Genomic DNA, 4966 nt, shown 5'->3' on the forward strand with positions numbered 1-4966 from the left:
AATTCAAAATAATCAGGGAAATAAAAGTGCACAGAACTCGGCCGAGTACCTCTCCTCCCCAGGACACCAGCACCGTCTCAGAACCGCGTCCACACGGAAATGTGCTTGACGGAAAGTCCCCTCCCGAGGAGCCCTTGGACGCCGAGTCCCTGGCGGCGGAGGGGGAGGCCGCACCGGCAGGCGGGTGGGCCCGCCACGGCGGGCGCAGGTGATTCGTTCTGCCACTTTCAACCTGAAAACGGTGGGCCCAGGAAGTCTTACTGGTTCCAGGTAAAAGCAACACCTGATGATGTCGGGTGAAACGGCGAGCACCAGCAGCATCGCCCAGGCGCGGGGAACTGTGCCACCGAGGATGGAGCCCCCACCCCCCGGGGAGAGAATCAAGGTGTCAAAGGCATTGACGGACCCCGTGTCCTACCGCGAGGAGCACGCCAGGAGCGACCCCGTGCTGATCCGACACCAACCTCGAAGACCCTGTCGAGGATAAAAAAACTTGCATCATCTTACAGAGGACCACGGAAACAGTCCCTCGCCTGACCGCCACGAAGCCAGTCACGGGCAGTTCCTTGGAGGACATTTACCTTCACCCTCTTGGTAACCACTCCTAGTGACCACAGTACCCTAGCCTGGAATGACTCACTCCGACTCTTGATGTCCCAAGCTGCCCTTTCTCCAAAACACCTCCTTCAGACCTAATACAGAATAATGATCTTCTTTTCCACGTGATGACCACGGCGTCCTACTGGCTTACTGCTTTAGACAGGTCGGCTTGAGCCATTTTAAAAAACATGACCACATACTCTTAAATATATGAATAACCCAGTCCTATCAAGAGCTAAACTACCTAAGTACCCGTCTGGGTGAAAATGCCAAGAACAACTTACTGAAACCTTTATGTCATGGTATGTTTTTGATAGGGTTGTGCCAACCTGTGCAGCGTATATGGGTGAGGGGCGTCCTGTGTATGTACACGTATCGATGCTTATTTCCTTATTAAAATTTCTCTCTCCATGCCACCAGTTGAAAGAAAAAAGAAAGCTTCCCTCCCAAGCTCTGCTCCACGGCCACCAGGCCCACCCCACCCCACCTCGGAGACGTCCACCTGTCCGGCCGGCCACTCACGCTGAGCTGACCGCATTAATGGCCATGAGTCACCGCATTTACAGAACCATTGCTAAACACGTAAGACTTGACTTTGCTCGTCTGATCTCATTTCCGGTTCCTTCCAGACTGCGCCCTCTCATGCAAACGGCTGCCAGGTCACCGTCCCCGAGGCACCACGCACACGCTGCCACCAACCTCACACCCCCGGCCCAGGACCGCACCCAGACGCGAGCGAGAGGGGGCTTCAGGCACACCGCGTCCTCCCCTAAACATACGTGCTCCTCGAGTTCTGCCTTTCCAGAATATTCTCTCCCCCCATCACAGTGCGCTGCCTCCAGGCTCCCGTTCAAGCCGTTTCTTCACAAACCCCCTCTGCAGTCTCTCCCGCTTCCCTGAGCGGGCGTAGGGGCCTCCCACACCATCCACTCTGGAATTTCTGCAGAGACTTCATATCTCCACTTTGACGGTTTGAGTTCCATTGTCATTTTCCCACCTCCACAATGCGCCTTGGCCACAGAAGAGCCGTTGTGTAGACTTACGGGCTGATGCTCCAAACGGTGTCCGGGGCCACGAACGCCTACTACAGTCGCTGCCTCACTGCTACGCTCTCAGTTCCCAGGAAAACACTCCGAGGCAGATTCCACCATTCCCTCCACTTGGAAGACAGGGAAACCCAAGCGAGGAAGGTAAAGCCGCTCGGCTCAGAGGCCGAAGGGCCAGAACCCACACCAGGCCCACCTGCCCTTCTGCCCGTCCAGCCACGTGTGGCTACCCCCGTGCAGAGAGCAGACGGTACGGCAGCCCGTGCCTCCCCAGGGAGGTGTGAGGACAGGCCACACCCAGGGCACCACGGACCCCGCATCAGAGCCTCCCCAAGCACCCAGGTCTGAGGTCTGCGGCCTACGATGTCCCCGTCTGGGTGGCTAGGCAGCGAGCCCTGGGGGCAGCCGCGGGGCGCCCCCCTGAACAAGTGCGGGAGGGCAGGAGGGGGCACGGGCTGGGGCCACACGCAGGCCACACCCAGCAGACAGCGACCTGCTACTCCCCACCTCCAGCAGCAGAGTCCCAGTCCCCTCCTCCCCCCCAACAACCTTGGTGGCATCTGCTGTACAGCCCTGCCTCACAGGTAAGGGGGAGCTGGGAGAGAATGAGCCTCCGAACACATCTGGAGAACCCAAAATCCATGCCAGGCTGCACTCTGCAAAGGCCCCTCTGTCTCCCTCAAACGCCCCACATACGACCCCCACGCGCGAGCTGCAAGCATGTGTAAGGTGGGGCCCTGCCTCCGTAGACGTGACCCCTGTCTCAGAACCCCCACCTGTGCAGCGCACCTAGGTGGGGGCAGCCCGGGCCAGGCGCCAGGAAGGGTCCCAGAACCTCGCGCTGAAGGCCGTACCCCCTTCAGCTGGATGCAGGGGTCCCTCCTTCTTTGCCGGCCACACCCGTGCATCTCTCATCTTTAATTCAACATCGAGCTGTGGCCTCCGGTGGGCGGGCCTCCCCACGGTCAGAAGCACAGGTCGGGAAGGGGCAGCGGGGCCTTTCCCCTGAAACTGTGAAGTCAACCACGTCCACAAACAGAACGGGTGCTCAATCAATGTTTTTTGATCTGAATTGCCAATCAGTCTGGGAATCAATCTTCTGACCCCCTTTTACCCGACCCTAAATTCTTGCCAAAGTTACTGCACGTGGAGGAAGAGCCAGGATGGCTGCAAGAACTTCAAGAATGGAAATGAGGACCAAGGAAAGGGACCCAAGTGTCAGTGTTCGGGGCCACCCCTTAGATGATGAGGTTACAGATTTCAGAATGTCACGGTGGAAGGGGATCCACAGTCTCAGCCAGAGCTCGGGGTGCCCCTGACCTCCCCCCCCCCCCCCGGGCAGCTCCCAGGTCCAAGCTCCCCATCTCCTGACTCCAGCCAGACCACGGTCCAGCCTGGGACACGGGCAACTTCAGAAGGGATATGGACAAGCTGGAAGTCGCCCACTGCTGGTGGGGATGTGAGATGCTGAGGAAAGGTCTGGCGAAGCACAGAGGTATCACGTGACCCACCAACCCGGACACACTGAGCGCAGACACGTGCACACATATGCTCTGAACAGCATCAGTCACGGCAGCTGGACGGTGGGCATGACCTGACACCCACCAGCAGATGCCACTATACCCTGTCCACATGCCGGGGTAGCGCTGAGCCACAAAAGGAAAGGAAGTGCACACGCCCAAGCGTGGATGCCTCTGGAAAACGGGGCCACGTGAGCGAAGCCAGTCACAAAGGGACCCACGCAGCAGGAGTCCATCTGTATGAAACGTCCAGAACAGTACACCCATCGGGACAGAAAGCAGACTGCTGGTTTCCAGGGTCTGGGAGGAAGGAAACACGGAGTGACCGCTAATGGGTCTGGGGTTTCCTTTTGGGGTGAAGAAAATGTTTTGGAACTACATGGAGGTGATGGTTGTACCCCAATGTGAATATACAAATGCCACTGAATTACTTCTCGGTGACTGACTTTATATAAGGAGAATTTCACCTGAGTAACAAACAAAACAAAACAAAATTAGATTTAGTTTGAGGTGTATTAGGAGTAAACATAATTACCACTTTTTCTGACAACTTCTGTTTTGGAATTCGACAATTTAAGCAAGTTAACAGTGCCCGGCAAGAGCTCAGCCTCTGGGAGCCTCTGAGGGAGCCACCCCTCCCACTACAGACCCAACAGCTAAGCACCAGTCAGCCCTCAACACCAGTTCTGAATCCATGTGTGAAGACCTCATCGATCGTGCCAGTTACTGTATAAATTGTACCCATAACACAGAAGCACACCCCTGGGTTGCTGTGCCAGAGACCTCAGTGTGTCCCTCTCTGCCGCTCATGGGGCAGCCGTCTGGGGTCAATTCCTCTGAGCACAGGGTCCATGGTAGCACAATCTCAGAGCACAGGGTCCATGGTAGCACAAGCCCTGTGATCGCAAGCAGCTGTGCACGGGGATCCCCTTCGGTGAGAGAGATCCCCCAGGTGAAGCGGACGAGCGCGACTGCCCTTCTGAGGATGAGGCCAGCGGCAGGGGCACAAGCTTGCAGCTTGGTCCGGTGGGAGGCTCTCGCCCCGCTCTCGCACCCGTGTCCGCTTCTCCTCACTTCCATCACTGGAGGCCAGCGGATGCTAAACTCCAGATTGGAAAACCTTGCTCCTCACTTTCCCACAGAAATCACTAGATTTCTTTGAAGCAGGGGTGTCCTGCCTTCTAAAAAAGATTCTTTGCACAAATTTCTGGCTGCACGTCGCCCCACTCTGCCCCAGGCCGGGTTCCCTACTCTCAGACACTGTCTGCATTTCCCCGCTCTCTAGGACCTCAACACAGCACATCGGCTCTGCGTTTCCAGGGTCTAAAGGGGGTCACCAGATGTCAGCAAGTTAAAGCCGGTGCAGTAGCCCTCCAGATCCCCCTCTGCACGGCAGGACGGGGGCGGCACAGCCTGGCAGACGGGCACACCCTGTAAACACCAGTACAGCACCTGCCTTCGTGACTGTTGTTTTACTCAATAGTTACGAAAAGAGGGGGGGAAAGCCTTATAAATTAATTATCATCAATATTTAAAGGAGCACTGCAGTAAATTATTTTATAATTATTTTCTAATTCACCCCATAATTTATTGATCTATAATTATTTTTAAGAGAGGCAAGCCTCTATTATTAGCATTGTAACATCAGTTAACGTTTTCCTTGAAGCAAAAGATTTAGCAACATCACCCAAGATTAAGTCATAATGTGCAGTCACTATCGACAGTATTTCAAGTGAGACTGTCTTCAGTAAGTGTAGGCATAAATGCTAGTCTACTGAAAAAAGAGAAAGGGAGAGGGAT

The 4966-nt window shown here is 55.5% G+C and overlaps 1 pseudogene; it reads left to right on the forward strand.

The window, feature by feature from the left end:
* The first annotated feature begins 289 nt into the window (after positions 1-289).
* Positions 290-813, forward strand: LOC122213052 (annotated as a pseudogene).
* The last annotated feature ends 4153 nt before the right edge of the window (positions 814-4966 follow it).

The sequence above is a fragment of the Panthera leo genome, chromosome A2 (genome assembly GCF_018350215.1).
Source record: "Panthera leo isolate Ple1 chromosome A2, P.leo_Ple1_pat1.1, whole genome shotgun sequence".
NCBI classification, from domain to species: Eukaryota; Metazoa; Chordata; class Mammalia; order Carnivora; family Felidae; genus Panthera; species Panthera leo.